Below are 19,897 nucleotides of genomic sequence, written 5' to 3' on the forward strand. Positions count from 1 at the left end.
TTGTGTTGTGGTAAGTTGGAGATAAACTCTGCAGAACAGTACAGAGGATCCAGGACAGAGTTTGGACACCCCTGCACTAATTATGTCATATTCAATAATCCTGAATGATTAAAGGGATGGTTCACCCAAAAATGAAAAATTCTCACATCATTTATTCTAAACCCTTCTATACAGGTTTTTATAGACCTGTATAAATTCCTTTGTTCTGCTCAACACAAGACATTTGAAATAATGTCATTTAACAAACAGATCTCATCCCCCTTTGACTGCCATAGTAGGAAACATAAGTACTATGGAGGAATAAGATCTGTTTAGTTTGGTTTCTGACATTTTCAAATGTGTTGTGTTCAGCAGAACAAAGGAATTTTATGAGGGTTGAGAGTAAATGAGAGAATTTTCATTTTTGGACAAACTATACCTTTAAGTAAAATGTTACTGTTCATATCTTTGTAAACAAATCACTGAGTATTTAATGTGATTGACAGATGAAATAGAGGCGTTTAAACCCACCTACCCAGCCCCTGCACCAAGGAATGCAAGAACTACAGAAGATGAGAGGAATGTTGGCTTTAATAACTCAAGTATACCTTTAGTATTTTATATAAAATGGATGTTCTTATGAAATATAAAAAATAATTTTTAATAATCCAAAAAAGTATTTTTACATTTTTAAATGACAATTCCGGTAAATATTTTCTGGTGATGTACAAGTAAATCAGAGGACACTTAATGTGGGAAATAGAAACTTTTATTTTCAAGTTCCAAATGGTGAACATGCTATTGGTGATGTTTCTTTAAAATTTCATGCCATCCTAAATGGTTAGTTCACCCAAAAATGAAATTTCTGTCATTAATTACTCACCCTCATAATGTACCAAACCTGTAAGACTTTCGTTAGTCCTCAGAACACAAATGATAGATATTTTAGATGAAATATGATATTAATTCTAAACAAGATTCATAAAGGATTGAAGCTTCGTGAAATATTGTTCAGAGATCGTCCTTCACTAGATAGTTGAAAAAGTTGTTTTGTTTTTGCGCACCAAAACTATTCACGTCACTTTATAATATTAATGTTGAAACACTATCAATGGCTTTTAATACCCTTCTGGACCTCAAAAGATGCAGTACCGTTGCTGCTTATGTGGATCATCCTTGGATTTTACCAGAAATGTCTTAATTTGTGTTCTGAGGACAAACAAAGGTCTTACAGGTTTGGGGCAACATGAGGGTGAGTAATTAATGACAAATTTAATTTTTGGGTGAGCTAACCCTTTAACCATACTTAAATATTGTAACCGCTACTCAAAATATAACTTCAAGTGGATCTATCCACACCCACGACAAACTTCAGTGGTTGGCTCACCAAAAATTCAGTGTCCATATAATTAGTCAGTGGTGACCATAATCTGTGATTACAGAAATAACCATTTTTTTTTTTAATGTTGGGGATTCAGAGACATCAAAAGAGATAAAATGTTTTGAAGGACATCCACTCTGAGTTGTCCCCTTGAACCACCAAGTGGATTAATTTGTGCAACAAGTTGCTCTAAGGCAGCACTCTCCAATGTGAAGTCACTTTGAGGAACAGCTACTCCCTCTGGCCAGTCAAACACTGGTGCCTCCTGCAAGCTTGATTCTGCTGCCGGTGCCTGAAGAACAGGTTCATCTGCTGGTCCAGCTGTTCTGCCAAAGATCTCTTCCATTGCAGTGGTTCGCTGTCCTTGTTGTTCCAGGCAGCCTCGAACAAATATCTGCATGGGTGTCTGGTGTTGTTCTGTTCTCAGCCCATGGTTGTTCCACTGTTGAGTAAAGGCTGATAAACACCTGTTGATCCTCGGCACATAGACAAAGTGAAGAGCCCATATGTGCATTTCTTTGTCTATGTCAGAGATACCTTCAGCCTCCAGGAAGTGAAAGAGATTGTAATATACATTAGTCAATCCCCGCCACATGTCACCCCAGAGCCTCTCAATTCTTTAGTTGTGAACGCTCCTGCCTCTTATTGCGCTGCCTCTCTCTGAGCCCCTGAAAATGTTCAACATCACACAGACATCATGGTTTTCTCCTCCATGGTCTGTTCTGACCATAGAAGGCATTACAGTGCTGCTGTGGTTGTTGTTTGAGGCATGGAGAAAGACTATGAGATGACTGTAGCCATCTATAACACCATGAATGACAATTCTCCATCTAAAACATAAGAGAAAAATGGCTTTTAAATAAAAAAAAAAAAAAAAAAAGAGACATTAAAAGACAAGTCAACTTTCAAAGTTCATAGTATTTATACTATGGAAGTCAATGGCTACCAGCGTTCTTTTTAGTGTATTCTTTTGTGATCAAGGGAAGAAACTCATACAAGTGTTGAACAAATTAAGGGTGAGTAAATGTGACGAATTTCATTTGAGTGAACAATCCCTTTAACATTTGATTGTCATTTGCTGCAAAAACAGCCAAATCCAAACATTTTTTTTCCAGAAACTCTTTAGTTTATGCAGTACTCACAAAACCCTGTCATTGCCACTGCAATGCTTTTCCTTAGCCTTAGAAGGGGCAGAATCATGAGGTTCATGTATCCCTTTTGCCAGTGACAATCTATGACGGGTTCATCCGTTCAATCATACACAATTTTATTTAGTTAAAAATCTCTTTGAAAGGATAAAAACTAGGGGTGTGCAATATTGACAAAATTACATCAATACTTTCTGTGGTTTTATTGTTAATGATAATTAGAGGATATCTTGCTGTGCGTGTTATTGTGCTGGTACCTTAAATAATATTTTCCATTTTCTTAAATTTCATTTGATTCAATTAGTCATAATAGGGTTGTTACCACGTGAAAAGAAAAAAAAATAATAAAATAAAAAAAAATCTGATATCTACCTTATCAATTTGTGGTTGCCATCTAGGTGCCACAGGGAGTTTGGACCAGCAACACTATACAACCTTCTGTGTGGTCTTTGTGACATGGCCCGTAGTGCTGCTGCAATTGGGTTAATTTGAACCAAGCTCCTGCGTACTCTGTGTCTTTGTACACGATTTCCACCTGCCCGTAACTGTGCCCTGACAGCCTCCGATCCCAGCTGGTCATTTCCATCCACAATGTCTGTGATCTACATCGGTTATTTCAGATTAAGTCAGAGAGCGATTCAAATGGAATCTCCTGGAACAAACATGTAAACATAAGTATTATTGCTTAAACTAATTTTGAACAATTCATTCTAAATGCTCTTTTCATGCATGACAAGTCATAAAAAGCTAATTCTAAAACCAAACTTACTTCCATGCGGCGTTTGACGGTAGCCAGAGACACTTGCAGAATCTCTGCTATTGAAGGAAGACTAAAACCACATGTCCTCAGAAAAGAAAGTTGCTCTCTGGTGATGCTGTAATGGGGTGCACCTCGATCAGATCTGGAACTGGCTGCAACAATAAATTATTGTAAATCTATGATCTGCTTTAGGCCACAATAGTTTATACAATATCAGGCCAAAAGAAAAAAAAAGGATTTTAAAATGTACTAAGATTTTTAAAGTGATGAGACAATCTCATCAGAGATAATCTATTCAGAATGGCTAAATGTAATAAATTCAGTTCACCATTTCAATTAATCTTCACTAAAAGTTAATATGGGATCTTTTATACTTAGAACCTGCTAGACAGACAATTTGAAAGCTATAGCTAGAGGGTTTAGACAGAAGACAAATAGTTTAGAAATTACTTACCTTGTTGTCCATGCTGCCTATGCTTTTGTACCTCTGCTATATATTCATTGAGATCTTGGAGTAACTCGTCTGCTTCTGGTGCAGTGATCAGCCTTCCTCTCGCCCATTCAATGCTTCTCTATATTGTTTCTAGCCTTAAAAAAAAGAAAGCCACTTATAAGTACTGAATTTTCAGGATGCAAAATGTTCAGCAATATAATAAAAGAGATAATTAAGAATAGAATAAGAACATTCAACTTAGTGCTAAAGACAGCACACAAATCCAAGGTTCAGAAACAGGGGTGTCTTAACTCAGTCGTAGAAGATCACTGTCCTGCAGAGTTTAGCTCAACTTGCAATACACCGGACTAGAAGTTTCCAGTATGCTGTTGAGGGCTTGATTAGCTGAATCAGGTGTGTTTAATTGTGGTTGGAGAAAAATGGTTGCAGGACAGCGCCCACCATGTTTTATATAATCTGAAACAAAGCAATCCTTACCTCACTAAAGTTGATTGTAGTACACCAGAATCTTCTGTCAGCTGTCGAATGCAATTGTTCAGCCTCTGCTGACAACGCAAAATAAAGATTCTCCTGGCCATCTTCATATCAACCAACCAACCAATCGAGTGATTAAAATAACAATCGAACTCGGATGTAAACTAGTCTGGTCTGAGTCAGGTCATCATTGATTGGGTGAGAACAGTTCATTATTACTGGCTGTGGAAATCTGACAGCTGACAGAAGATTCTGGTGTACTACAATCAACTTTAGTGAGGTAAGGATTGCTTTGTTTCAGATTATATAAAACATGGGCGCTGTCCTGCAACCATTTTTCTCCAACCGCAATTAAACCCTCAACAGCATACTGGAAACTTCTAGTCCGGTGTATTGCAAGTTGAGCTAAACTCTGCAGGACAGTGATCTTCTAGGACTGAGTTAAGACACCCCTGTTTCTGAACCTTGGATTTGTGTGCTGTCTTTAGCACTAAGTTGAATATTCTTATTCTATTCTTAATTATCTCTTTTATTATATTGCTGAACATTTTGCATCCTGAAATGTAAATTTTCAAAGAAGAGAGGTTAGAGTAAGACATTAAATCATTAATTCAAATGGCTGATTCATTCAATGAGGAATAAAGTGAATCATTTAATACCAAAGGCTGCTGTTGCTTGAAGAGGACATTGTTCTGCTGTGGCTTTGTTTGGACTCTTTTTGTCAAAATAGAGCAAAATGAGAAAATAGTTACAATTTTAGTTACTATTAATAGTAAACTCACTCAAAATACCGTACTTGTTATATTGATTCAGTTCAATAAACATTTGCAAAGGTCCTGCTATTAGGAAAAACCCTCTTCCTCGTGTTTTAATTAACTGTATGTCATAAAATAAATTATATTGCAATTATTTACGAACAACATTTATTTTAAATGCTAAGCCTATAACTTATTTAAAGCAAAACTAAAATCTGAATCTGGCTAGTAAGATCCAGCAGTTCACTTCTGGGCTGAACTACTGTGGCCAGTTGTGGGAGGTGGTGGTTAATAATTTGCTTTTTAGCAAAAGTGCCAAGTGGAATGTTATGACCAAGAGGAGCCTACCTGAAGGATTCCATATGCTTCAACCTGTGCCCTGACTCTCTACCTGCCAAGAGGTGTGTCAGAAGAAGAGGAATTCAGGGAATTAATGCTCCTTGCAATAAAAGGATCTCTCGGATTTGGGAAGGTATAAGCGTCACCTTTTTTTTTTCTTTTTTTTTTTTGTTTCCTTTCAGCTCTGTTAAAAATTGTGGGGCAAGATCTGAATGTATTTGACTGTTAAATAATAAATTAGAAAACAAATTTGGTGTGGAAACTTGGCACTTTTATTTCACCAACATTCCAGAAGACCTAAACACAGACATTGATTCACATGACCTAAAATTAAAATGACTACTACAACATCTTAACATATTTACATATTAAAATAATGACTATTAAAGTCATTGCCACAAGCAGCACTTATTTGGGTCTATAAAAATGTAAAAACATGACCAACTTTCCCAAAAAAAAATTTGTATGTTTTGGGGACAGTTTTTTTTTTTTTTTTTTGGAGTCAAGAAATAAAAACATGAAAGTAATAATGTATAACGGGACATACTCTAAACAAACTTGAAAAGGTTAGGTCTATGTTTTGTCCATTTAATGAAAGTGAACCAGTTTCATCTGTTGGCCCAGCTCTTCTGCCAAATATTTTTTGCATAATTTATTGCATAATAAGTTGGATCCTTGATGACTCTACAAGGGGAAAGAATAAATGTTTTACTGAGAAGTTCTTAAAAAGCATGAATTCATTTTATACCATTTCTTTAAACCAGTGGTTCTCAAACTTTTTATACCAACCACTTCAGAAAATATTTGGCTCTCCAAGCAGCACCATAATGAGCAACATTACATTTCAGCAGCGTAGGCCTAACTATTCAGCTACAGCTCTGCACAGTTTTACACGAGGCAGTTTTATTTATTGTTGTCAGCCACTTCAACATTGTAAATACACAGTTTGAGCATTAACACTGTACTGTGCTTACATACCGGTAAATGAAAAAAAATGATTGAATTAAAATGTGTTGTACCAAAAGTGAAATAAAAACTGTACTGTACTTAGATGTAAAACAACAACAACACAACCAAAAAAAACAACTTTACTCAAATAAAGATCAAATTAAAATTTATTAACGTTCATTAATGTTTCATTTAGTGATTCCTCTTCGTAGCACTAGAGGGAGTCTGAGTACCACTAGTGCTACTCGCACCACACTTTGAGAACCACTGCTTTAAACAATCTTTAATTCATTTAAATTGTACTGACATTTGCGATTATCCAGAAAACACGAACAGAGTATCACGACTCAGATTTGCTCAAAATAAAAATGTAACGGGCAAATATAAAATAATGTGGCACCGACTGAGCAGTTTTAATGAGCAGCATTACAATTGGCCGATTGGAAAACCGTTCATACGTACTGGCTGTAGGAATCAGTGGGCGTGGCTCATTATACTATTAGCAAAACGCCGTAACGCGTTCTCTGTGCAACCAAAACGACGTTTTTTACGCCGTCATATGGCAACATGAACGGCGTAAAAAACGGCGTTTTCATACACACTAAAACGCCGTCAAATACGGCGTCACTGGCGTATTTTCGCACGTTTTTTACGGCGTTTGTTATCACAACGACGTATTTTGCGGCGCAGATACTGTTTAAAACTCTGTATTTGACAGAATATTTATTTATTTTTTGTTGTTCTTTAGAACTTACTTAATTTAGTTATTTAATTTATTTTGTTGTGGAGGCAGCATCTTTATTTTCAGTTTAAGTTTTTAATCTAATAGATTTGTTTTATTTTTATTTAAATTTTTATTTTATTTCATTTGAGCCTTTAAAAAGTTTTAGCTAACAATATAGCAGCACTGACATGCACATGCAATTGTTTTATGTCACCCACATGCACTTCTCTCTGCTGTTAAAAAAAATGTTTTTTTTTTTTTATATTTTATTTATTTGAGTGACAAACGGTTTGATTTTATAATTATTAGACTATTATTATTGTTGTTGTTATTTTGTTTTGTTTGAGAAACGGAAAAATTAAATTAAGCTAGATGTTTTTTTCGTGGGTAAAAACAAATAAGCAAATAAACTATTCTTTAATATTTCTTTCACATTTCTTTCACATGCGTGGGCGGCGTTAGGCCCATTTTTAGTCCGATTATTATATATTATTGACTATACATTGCTATCTTTACCTGAATCGAGCCGTGCGTCGCATCGAATCTTTGGGCGTGGGGTATATTCCAGGCTTTAAGGAATAGGCTGCGCTGAGCGTGGGTGTGAGGCGAGGACAATGCAGATAAGAAGCCCAGACGCCACCGACCCTAGAAGTGCAGTGTTGCTCTTTATATGAGATCTATATTTGCAAGAAATATAGTCGCAACAGCCAAACAATATGAAGAAACGATGTGACTAAATTGCAGAGCTGTATCAGATGAACTCTTATTCTGCTTTAGGACAGACAGTGAAGACAGGCTGAGTTGAAAAGTGGCGTTTCAGGGCCGCTCACGCACAAATGCATAAGATCATTTTTATCCACAAACAAAAAAATACGAAAAATATAGCTTCATTTTCGTTTTTCCGTTTTTCAGACAGAACGAAATATTAATAATAGTGATGTAATAATAATAGAATCAAACTGTCACTCCTCTTTTTTTCTTTTTGTAACTGGTTTGATTTGATCATGTCATATCCTCTTGGTCTGAATGCAGTTATTGGATAGAATATTGTAGTAAGATTGGAGATTAATCCAAATAAGCATGACGTTACAGTAAAAATATTACTATACATTTAAAACAGTGTATTCTTCGAATTTCAGTAGCGTGCAGATGCTCTTTTATGTCAGGACCACGGCGACAGCAGCTTGGACAATCGCTTCGCTTGCTCACATTATGTAATCTATAACAGGAAAATCATACTGTTTTTTATGAAATGTTGTTGAGAAAGAAATGTGTCGTTTTAAGGACGTAACATCTCGTTATTACGAGAAAATATGCCGTTTTAACTAAACAACTCATTATTATCATGAGAGCGGAAAAAAATGATATGTGTGGAAGCAATGCCTCAACGTATATTTGTTTGTTAAACAGCAAATAAACTCCCCTGTATACCAGAATCAGTTTGGAGCGGGGCTCGAACCAGCGGTTGTAGCGGTGTATAGTGGTCAAAAAGACTAGGACCATTGCCTCCAACTTCTGTAGCTGCACAGCTTTTACACACTCTCTGGTCGACTTCCGTTATCATGTATGATTTCTTGTATTGGAAATTAAATGACTCAAAGCTAATTGAATATTTCGAACCAGCACTTTATGTATATACATAAAAGGTATTTGGGTAGTAAATGATATATAAACTAGGGTTTGTAATTGTTAAATAATTAACAGTTACATTCAAGTAGGATAAAGATGTGTAATCGGCCTATGTTCAATGTTTGTAGCGATTAAAATATATAAAAAGTTACTTAATATTCCTATCAGTTCACAGGCACTTCTTCCGCTTAAACGATCTGTGGTAAATTAGTCTGGTCTGGTTCTGTTCGTCTTTGATTGGGTGAGAACAGTTCATTATTACTGGCTGTGGAAATCAGCGGGCGTGGCTCATTATACTACAAGGAAAACGCCGTAAATAACGCGCGCTTTTGTGCATTCAGAACGGCGTTTTTTACGGCGTCCTGTGGCAAGCCGACGGCGTTAAAAGCGGCGCTTTTTACAAACACTAAAACGCCGTTTTTTGCGGCGTTTTTTACGGTTTACGCGCGTTTTTTACGGCGTCTGCTATAAGGACGGCGTATTTGACGGCGCTAATACCGTTTTAAACGCCGTAAAAAACGGCGTTTTGTATGCAAACGCGTTTAATCTAGGCGTAATTCTGACCCTTTTGGCTTGCCATAGCCGCGCACCCTGTCTGCATGCAGGCACGGCACTTTTTGAAACCGCGTGGATGGATGCGCGGCTGTCCGCAAGCCCTCTTGAAAACGAAAATTACATAATGTGGACGGTGCACGGATGCGGATGGTCAAATTATACTTTGGCCTTTATCAGTGGCGCACGATATGAGAAGGAGGTCTCTGCGGAACTAAAAGAGGCTTTTCCCAATTTTTTGGCATCTTCAAACTGAAATAGGTGTTTTTCTATCTCTTTCTCTGATTTGCTCAAATTGAGTAGGCGATTCCGAAATGCATTTTTCCCATCAACCCAAGTATAGCAAGTGATGCGGAAATTAAGCACAAGCGCCGTCTGCTAATGAGAGATCGCCTACAGTACATATGAATGTAAGGGTATTGTTGCCAATTTGTTTTTGATTAATTTGTGTTACTTTTCTATCTTGCTACCCCACTAAGTTATTAAAAGCTCCAAACTATTTCCTTTTAGGCACAATCTAGGATCATGCATTATTAGCCTACATGTTCTATTCTCCCTGATATAGGCCTATTGCTTTAGCCACGAAACCATGGTTTACCTCTCCAGTGTAGATAATGACAGCTTGCTTAACTTTCCTGTCACACATTTTAGTCAATTCAGGAATCAATTAAATTAAATAATTAACTAAGTTACAATTGTTAATCGAGTTTAAACTGGTAGTTACCTTGTGAATTTAGAATGCTAATTGTTTTAGTAAAATGTTGTGGAAAGAATGTGTCTTAAATAGAAATGCGTGGATATTTTATCTTTGTGCTATTTCAGCACATAACAGTTCAGCGGAGAGGTAAAGATCCTCAACCACTGCGCTGCCGTGAAGATGCTAATTTATTCACATGCCCTTTCTGCTCATGTGACACATACAAGCCATGCCAGTATCATCAAATAATGACCCATATAGCTGGACATAAACTGAGATCTGTTGAACATGAAGTGTGTAAGCACCACTTCAAAAAATGTCTATAAAAGATATGTCTAAACGTGTAAAAGGTTTAAAATGTGTATTAACAATTAAAAAAATTTAACCTCCATTTTAGATTGTTACAGCTGTGGCCTTGACTGTGGTCAAAAGGCCAAACAATTTCACTGCTGTCAGTGTCCACAGACCTACATAAATAAAGGTGCCTTAAAAGAGCATCTTTGCAAAAAACAACCCATGTCTGCTTTTACTGCTGATCTACAACCAGTCGCTCGTCCAGCACAAGAAACATCTTCACAGCAACCAGTCGCTCGTCCAGCACAAGAAACATCTTCACAGCAACCAGTCGCTCGTCCAGCACAAGAAACATCTTTACAGCTACCAGTCGCTCGTCCAGTATAATCAGCGGCTCCACTAGTGATCAAGAGAAAGAAAATCACTGTGAGTTGCCCTCACTGTGGAGTAAGTCTGAATTCAAAAAATACATAAAAAACACATTGAGCGTAAACATTAAGCCATAAATCCCATTACTTCAACTTCTCATCTACCAGCACAGTGTGCTGATAAAAAGAATGGGATATATGTAGTGGCTAAAACGTTTCGTGGGCCCTGTATCCCCATTCATGTGGCAAAAAAAATTTGGGGCTCATCACAGAAGGTTATGTGTGAAATGGATGTCTGCAACACAAAGGAGTGACCTTTTGGGAACACCGTGTGTTCATCTAAGGTCAGTAGACTACTCCAGTGTTATTGCACCTAATGAAGATTTATCAGAAGATGTTAACTGAGATGGTTGAGCAAAAATGGTTTGGTGGCACAAGAAAAAACCAATGCCTTAAACGGTGAGATCAGTCTAAAAGTAAAGGTGCCACCTTTGCAAGCCTTGTTACTATTGGAGGCCCTGACTACAAGTATTACATATCTGTATATGAGCCAAAGGTTTCACATTACAGTAGATTGTTAATTACAATTCCAAGACAAGCACTTTGCATTGTCCTTGTCTCAAAGGTAGAAAATCATGCCTGCATAAGAGTATTGGAAAATGGAGTCTCTTTCAAATGAAGCGGCAGCTCTTCACAACGCTGCCACAAGCTGAAGCAGTGAGAGAACCATCACAACATGAGGACGTCATGATGTCTGGCCAACAGTGGGAATATCCTCCGAAGGGTGAAGGCCTGATGCAGATGGTACAATATATTTACTATAATAAAAAGCTTCCTGAGACACTATCAGATGTTTTTACCGAAGATGTAAAGGAGGAAGATATTCCTAAACATCTTATTCCTGAGGAGGAGTTCTGCTCTCAGTGCCCTGGACCTGTTCGCCTCAGTGCTCCTATCCTCATCACCAGAAATGCTAAAGTTGCAATGCTCACTGGTGTAGTGACTGGTAGGCATTGTTGGTTTGTCAGTTGTTACATATAGATGTGAATATTCATTAAGACCTAGGTTCTTGTTACCGTGCAGTAATTGTTTTTAATTTAGTTTGCACTTGCTACAGTATTTGGGGCAGTGTAGGTTTAAGTATGCAGTACATCATAATTGCCATGTGATCATTTTACATGTCCTATTAATGTCTTTTTTTTTACTTCATCAGGAATATGCACATATTGCAAGAAATGCAGTAATTGTAGTATGTTTTACCGATACCAGGACTGGATGCATGGGCTTCACAATTCTGATGATCAACTGCTGCTAACCGTCTTTCTGTGTATTTTCATAAGGAATTCTGTGCAGGTTTTGTTTCTTAAATTAGTTATTTGTTAAATGGAAAATACATTAGTCTTAAGACTAGGGCTGGGATAAACTATTATTTTTTAAACGATTAATCTAGCGATTATTTTTTCGATGCATTGATTAATCTAACGATAAATTTTTTCAGACCGATTCGATTTCGATTATCTCCCCATTAATTGACTACTAACAATTTATACATGTTGATTTACATATCTGAATGTAAATTATAATAAAAAAATGAATGCCTATTTCTATAATCAAGGTAACATAATTCTCATCTTGGACAAGAATATTAATTTTACATTTGTCTTTGACAGCCCAGTGTTCAAGACGGCCCCCGACTGTCAGCAAGGTGTCACTGCTGATACAAAAAGAGGGTTGGACTGGCAACTGTCCTCGCCCCGAGGACGTAGTGGCAAAGTGGAGACCCGTCTCTAGAGTGCAGGCGAGTATGATCCATGGATCATCAATGCGATCCAGAACCAAAAGTGGACAGGCCTGGCCCTCAAGGACTTTGGCACAAAAGGACATGGTATGTAAACATAATACATAAAAAGACATACCATTTTTTTCTTGTAAGCGGATATCTGTAGTCCTGGAGTGAATACTAATTGTACCTTCTTTTGACCACAGGAGTTGTTGCCACCAAACCCTTTGCCATGGGCTCCATCGTCTGTGATTACCATGGCAGGGTAATCACAGGAGCAGAGGGCCGGAAGCTGTTCGGGTCCATCAAGGGAGACATGGCGTACCTTTTCTTTTTCCACGCTGCTGGTCGGGACCTCTGTGTGGACGCTGAGTCTGTGCTGACCAGCTGGCCCCCATCTTTTCACAGATCTTCAACAGATCCCTGGAGTTGTGTGAAGTGCCTTCTGTGGTGTATTTTGCCGGTTCTCCGAAGAATCAAACCCAGTCAGGGATTTTTCTCTCAGAAGAAAAGACTTTATTTTAAGCAAAACAAAGCCGAGAGTTCCTTGCAAGGAGATCTCCCGAAAGCTAGGTAGCATCTCATTATATACCCTATACAGGTTTTAAAAAAACATGAATTCCTTAACATTGCAATATATGTTTATTGCTCTTAAAATTACAAAATAAAAGACTGACTAAGAATGCATTACTTTGCACTTTATATATAAGAGATAGCATTCAATAAAACCTTGAAGCCTTGAAAACACATAGCTTACTGAAACAAGCTTACTGAACACATAGCAGAACCTGATTTTAGCAAGTGAGACATGTTCCTGGAACAACATTGTGATTAACCAATCAGATTTGAAGAACCAGTTTATAGATTTTGTGAAGTTTATGCTTAAAATCAGTGTTTGGTGCTTGTACATCATCATTTCCTCTGATTTTAGGGATTACTCATGGTTAAGGTTAGGTTTAGGTGTAGGGATATGGTTAAGAATATATTTTTGGAGTAAAATGTTGTTCCAGGGTCAACAAAATATGTTGACCTAGGAACACATCGAACTTGGCAAAATCAGGACGTGCGAACACATAGGGCCTAGCTTACTGAAAAAAAGCTCTTCTTTCAGATGAAAATAACAACAACTTGATGTCTAGTATTCAATAAAAAAGGTCACCCAAAATACTTGTTTAGAGCAATTGAAAGAATACAGTAACCAAACTTGAGATCTTTAAGCTAATACAGAGAGTGCTTTAAAAAAAAAAAAAAAAAAAAAAAATATTAACAGTGGGAGCCAGCAGCCTGTCATGGAGAAAAAAAATCTCAGAATGCTCCACGTGAAACTTTGGCATTCCGCCCTTTTTCTATCATGTCTAATGATTTTGGTTAATATGCACGAGGGAGAGAGAGAGAGAGAGAGAGAGAGAGAGCAAGTAGCGCTCGTGTAGTTTGAAGACTGTTAGTGCGCGCGCAGCCGGGGCTCTCTCTCGTATGCGCCCTGTCATTCTACATCAGTCACCGATCAAATAAGGCTTTGACAGCCGCCAAAAAAAAACGTTGGACAGAATGTTGATCCGGCCATCGCGTATATTCAGCACACATAAGGTAAACGTTTTGCAAACGTTTTTTAGAGAAATAAAAACAGGTCGACGAATCGATGCGCATATTTTGCGTCGACGTATTTTTTTGCGACCTCGACGCGTTGTCCCAGCCCTACTTAAGACTTTATCATGAACTAACACTGATACATGTTCTTATGTTTATTCCCACTAAGGCTCATGTGTCAGTTGGAAGAGTGTGTTACATTTTGCAAAAGACTCTTAGAGTTTTTTCATGCATATTTACATTTTGAGGCACTGACCCACCATGATTATAACTTTTCATGTCTAAAATGTGGTCATCATCCTCCAGTTGTTGTGATGGATTTACACAGAAAGGGAGTGTTCAGCATGCCAGGTAAAAAAAGTCACACGTTCATTTTCTAGTTTGCAGCTAAATTGTGTAAATGTAATTTATTTTCTTTATCCAGTCAGTGACATAAGTGAACCACATGAAACCTACAATGGTGAGGTGAATTCAGAAGACTTCTGGGAGACTCTTTCAATGGAGAGGATCGCCGCTGGCTTGTTGAAAAGTAAGTTTATTACTATAGCTTTTTTAATTAAACATTATGAACAAGAATTTAAACAACTTCAGTCTCTTATGAATACTTTTGAGTTCTTCACATCATGCAGATCCGCTGTGTGCAGCTAGATGAATGAGGCAAAATATATCTGTTGCCATTATTTCGAATAGGGTAAAGAGTTTATTGCAAATGACCATGAACTATTTTTCTAAAAAAAAAACTTCCAAGCAAAAGTCCCATTTCATGAGTTTGAATTGCTTCCTTGTTTCCTGTATGATCTTAGCTGGGGACAGAAATCCTTAAAATATAAAACCCAATTCTGAATACTGGGCCCCCTGGATCGGCAGATACACACACAAGGCACCAGTTGTGTTAAACACAGAGAGGCAAAAAGTGCAGAGCACAGGTGCACAAGACCTCATCACTGAAATGGACATAACCGAGGAAAGACTAAGTGATGAATTAATGAAGCTAAAGGTATTTTACACCTTAAACAACTCAACTTACATTTTTCAATTAAAAAATGATGGCAAGAAGATAAACAAAAAAATTCATTATCATACAGGTCTAAATTAGTTGTTACCTTCAAGTCATGCCTAGCACTGACATACAAATAACTAGTTTTACAGTGGCAATGATAATTGTAATGCTAGTATCAAATATATTGGTGATTCAACATCAGGTTGCTGACTTTAGAAAACTTAGCAAGGCCTGTGGAGTTGCTACTCAAGGATCAAAGACTGATCTTCTATCCAGACTGAGAGGACAGATGCAAACCAGAACTGCATATGACAAAATATTTCAGAAAGTTTGGGGAGAATCAGGAATTTGTTGTGCTCAGAGTTAAAAAGCACATATTCTGAAAGCTATTAAGTTCCATTCCATTTACTAAATAAACTATTATTTCCAGGTGGATGACCAGTCATTTTATGTCCTTGTGGTGTGGTTTACAGTGTGAAATGTCTCATCCGTGCTGAAAGTCTTAGAGACTTTTTTGACATCTTGGAAACACATGCCAAACATCTGTATTTATGATTTTGCCAGAGGACTGGCCACCAATGCCAATGTTCGGAGACCAGAAGCAATGCCATTTGCACCATTTGACGGGCGGCTTGCAGAAGATACAGAAGACGATCTGAGGACTGAGTGGAACCCTTACTGTTAGCCTTGACTGAATGAAAAGAAGTTGGATGAAGATGTCAGTTGCCATCAGTGTTGGGAGTGACGCATTACAAAAGTAATGCATTACAGTAACATATTACTTTTTGCTGAAACGCAGTAGTGTAAGGAATTACTAATCAATTTTCAGTAATATTTTACTCGGTACATGTTCAGTAATGTTTGGGTTACAATGCACTTTTAGCCCAAAATGTAATTTTTCAAAAAAAATAAAATAAAATAAATAAATAAAGACAAGACAATAACAAATCGAAATATGAATCAAATAAGTCATATTTCCTGTTCGTGGTCAGTCAATAGCTGCTTGTGGTGTTTGTTTTGCATTTAAATAATTTCTGCGTTTTATTTCTTTCCTAGTAGCCTATAGTGTATAGTTTCAGTTCAAAGCGGCTCGCGCTCGCCCCGTTAGAAGCTCTGATAGAAAGGCTGCGTGTGAGGCTGACAGAGACTGAGAGACGTGTTTGAAATGTGCTGTTTTCCTTAATGAATAACTTACATTGCACAGGTATATTCTCCATCTGTAAATGTTAAAAAACCAATGGAAATATTTCCATTTTGCTGTCAGAAGTGCATGAACTTTTGCTTCAGCGATTCTCCGCTAGTCGAGACTCGAGCGCAGCCGCGCATGCGCGCCAAACAGATGAGCTCAATGAAACAGGAGCGCTATAATACTAATGTATACATTTTGCTGAAATATTTATAGTTGGACGTTAAATGTGACATGTAGAATTTTAAACCTATAAGTAAGTGTATTTGTATGATAGCACTAACTGTAAAGTGTAATGGGGAAATAAAAATTTATATATATATATATATATATACATTAGATTGCAATGTTATGTTACAATGTAATGAGATTTTAACCCTAATATATGCCTATATGCTTGCATTCACTTTATTTGTTTAATCCAAATCCAAAATACCAAGATATAGACTACCTTATACTGCAAATCAGACAAAGAATAGAGATATATGATTTTTTCCTCAGATCGCCCAGCCCTATACAGAAGTGTGGAGTTTTATTTCAAGTATAATTTTTCCCTTTTTTTAAATAGCATAAAAACAAATAAATAGCAAAAATAAATAAATAAACATGTACGGTAAACTGAAAACTGATGGTATACTAGGTTGGTTCTACTGAAAGAAACTCAAAAGTAATACAGGGGTAATGTAACGAATTACAATTCTGAGACAGTAATATTGTAATGTAGGGAATTACTTTTAAATGACAGTAACAAGTAAAATATAATGTATTACAGTTTGGAAGTAACTTGCACAACACTGGTTGCCATCCAGTGACTGGATCCTCAGATCACTATGCCCTATATGACAAATACCACGAGTCTAATTCTGAGGATGTGCGAGACTCACTCAGAAAGATCCAGATTGTTCCAGAGTTGGCTGGTAGTGTTAACACACAAGCCGCAGAACAGCTTTTTTTCTGGAATGAGGAAGAACAACTACTTCCTGAATATGATGTCTCCCATCACTCACATGTTTTTTTGTCAGAAATATTTTGCACATTCAGAATGAGGAGAAAAACAAAGCAATGCTGAAACAAATCCAAAATTGCCACTCAAAAACTACTGTGAATCTCCAAAAAGATTCGCTTGGACGTCTGGTTGTAGGCAAGTTCAATAAATGTATAATTTGAATCTTACATTTTTATATGGCTATGCACAGTTAAAATATGTCTATTTGTCTTTGTGTCTTTAGATAAGGAGAACAGGGGTCCTGAAAGAACCAGACTACACCTGTTTAAACCTATTAAAGCTTGCTGGAGCAAGCCACTGAATCGATCACAGAGTAAACTGGTAATTTTACTGCACTCCTCCATTATGATTCAATTTGACATTTTTATTTAAACTTACATTTATGCATTTATGAGACACTCTTATCCTAAGCAACTTACAATAGAGGAACGTAGGTAATACAGTATGTCAAAGATCCTGCAATATTCATTGTGTGCAATGCCAGGTATATTAGAAAGTTGGATAGATTTGCACTAGGAACATGTTACTTTTCAATAATTTAACATTTCTAATCTCATGATAATAAAACAAAGACTTTACAACTCTGAAAGAACTTTCTGAGGTTGAAGGAAGTGTAAGAAATGCTGGCATTAAAGATGTTTATTAAACAATAAACCATATTAAAACCATGAAAGTCCTATTTAAAGTAGAATTGATATCCACCCCCTCCCCACAGGTGCTGAACTCCTGATTTGTGTTCTGCAACGGATTGCCCTCTCACAGGTTTAACCTCAAAGTCTAAAAAGCAGAAATAACGGCATTTAGATAAAACACTCAAACATTTTCCCTTTGTGTTTCCAGAATGTGGACATCTATCCAGTTAACAGCCATGTCATTGTGACCTGGTTACCTCCTATTTGTGCACATCCACTGGACAGCTTACCTGTATATATGATTTAAGTTTTAAGCAGGTCTGGAACGTCTTCAATATGTTGCATACATTTTAAGTCACTTTCGTGTCAAATATTTTCACTATACATACATCCTGAAATCAGCAGCAAGGATGCTGTGGTCTTTCCATCTTATGTGCCAGGACACTGGATGCTGTGTGTGAGTCTGCTTTTGCATTACTTTAACCAAACATTTGTCGTACAAAGTGGAAAAAGCTACATTTATTCCTTGATATCATGCATTCTCTAACAACTTAACACATGGTAACATGTTTCAGATCATGAAGCCAAAATTGAGTGAATTGTAGTTTCTCAATTCGCTGAGAAGCCCAGGTTTTGGTGATGGCACTTACATTGCCATATACAGGTTTTGCCTAGAGTGCTAAAAAAGTATGTTCTACATTCAGTTCTGTTCTTTTTTTTCCCTTTTTCTATTTCTCGACAAGAGTTGTCTTGTAGCTGTGGAGTCTTCACACTAATGGTAGGAGTAATAGTTATTTTGGTTCTGCAGATGTCATGTCAGAATTTAGCCCACATGTGCAGTGATTAATACTTCATTCGCTCTCTATATTACCCTGGGTGAAACGTTTGACTTCCCAGAGGTGGGTTTACCAACCATATTAAAATATATTCTGTAAGTTTGCAGTTTATTTGTTTTGATAAACTTGTGCTTTTCCAAACTATAGTCAGACATGCCAAGTATTAGAAGATGGTGGTCTGCCCTTTTGCTGGATCTGATCCCACCAAGGTATGCATTTCCCCCCCTGATATTTATCTCTTTGGGTGGCGAAATGTATTTACAATTGGTGATATTTTAAATTGGTCTTACCTTCATGCAGTTAATCTTGATATTGTTCGCTATTTGTCTTGATATTTAATCATGTATTTTTATGTCACAAATCCATCAAGATCATTCACGAAAAGCCAGCAAAGAAAAAAGAGGCGAATCGGGGCTGACAAGAGACAAGACACTGGTATTGTTTACTTCGTTTGAGGGGCTCCATTATTGATTACAAATGTTTTTTATTTGTTTGTTTTCCCCAAATTACTGCTGTTCTATTGTCTCTTCCTTGTAGTTGCAGCCAGTGACACACCCCTGAACATACAGCAGGCATGTATTTGCCATTTTATTCGATCTCTAAACTGCAGTTGGATTATTATGTCCACAACTTTTGTTCCTCCACAGCTTCCTCCGCTAGTTTCTCCGAGCAATCTTGCTGGAAGTTGTGGTTCATGATGGTGATGTTGCAATCTCACCCTTGCCCTTACATGCAGTTGCTTCAACAACATTGTGTGCTTGGAAAGTTTCGGCTGAGAGGCTCACTTTCGGTGGTGGGACAGTAGGTTTTATTGTCTTATTACCCTTCCCTTTTTTCTTGATATCATTGTTAGGTAAATGGAAGCTCTGTTTGTTTCTTTCACAATTGACATGTAACAGTGGTCAGTACATTGTTGCACTTTAAAGACAGTTGGCTGTGAATGAGATCAGCTGATTTTTTTTTTAATTATATACATTTATCAGGTGTGGTGAACTGGAAGGCATTTAGTGAGAACTTCAGATCCCTGTACAGGATTCCTTACTCAATATCCAGATGCCTCCAGTGTGACAGCTTGTACAAGCATTATGGAGCAGGCTACAGAGGGAGAGGACAAAGAGGCGTGTTGCAGGGGTTTTACTCCTCTGATGACTTTGAGGACAACTAGAGCCCAGATACAGGTCCCCTGTAAAGACCTTGTCTCAGAGGACCACCAGGACAAGACCACAGGAAACAGATGATTCTTCTGCACAATCTGACTTTGCTGCAGTCTGGAATTGAACTACTGGTTTCGTCTGGTCAGAGGAGAACTGACCTCCAACTGAACCTGATTTCTCCCAAGGTTTTTTTCTCCATTCTGTCACCGATGGA

At 37.3% G+C, this 19,897-nt stretch overlaps 3 long non-coding RNA genes across 3 annotated transcripts; 2 read left to right on the forward strand and 1 right to left on the reverse strand.

The window, feature by feature from the left end:
* Positions 1-930: 930 nt before the first annotated feature.
* Positions 931-4,077, reverse strand: LOC113071092 (uncharacterized). The gene is made up of 4 exons (XR_003280033.1): positions 3,723-4,077; positions 3,278-3,420; positions 2,881-3,160; positions 931-2,190 (listed from the first exon to the last, which is right to left on the reverse strand). It is a non-coding gene; the product is annotated as an uncharacterized LOC113071092 (long non-coding RNA).
* Positions 4,078-14,089: 10,012 nt separating this feature from the next.
* On the forward strand, positions 14,090-15,223 carry LOC113071093 (uncharacterized). The gene is made up of 4 exons (XR_003280034.1): positions 14,090-14,220; positions 14,294-14,398; positions 14,673-14,866; positions 15,072-15,223. It is a non-coding gene; the product is annotated as an uncharacterized LOC113071093 (long non-coding RNA).
* A 2,569-nt stretch (positions 15,224-17,792) lies between these two features.
* LOC113071094 (uncharacterized) lies at positions 17,793-19,237 on the forward strand. Its single transcript, XR_003280035.1, has 3 exons — positions 17,793-17,823; positions 17,902-18,738; positions 18,900-19,237. It is a non-coding gene; the product is annotated as an uncharacterized LOC113071094 (long non-coding RNA).
* Positions 19,238-19,897: the final 660 nt, after the last annotated feature.

This window comes from Carassius auratus, unplaced genomic scaffold, assembly GCF_003368295.1.
Source record: "Carassius auratus strain Wakin unplaced genomic scaffold, ASM336829v1 scaf_tig00005954, whole genome shotgun sequence".
NCBI lineage: Eukaryota > Metazoa > Chordata > Actinopteri > Cypriniformes > Cyprinidae > Carassius > Carassius auratus.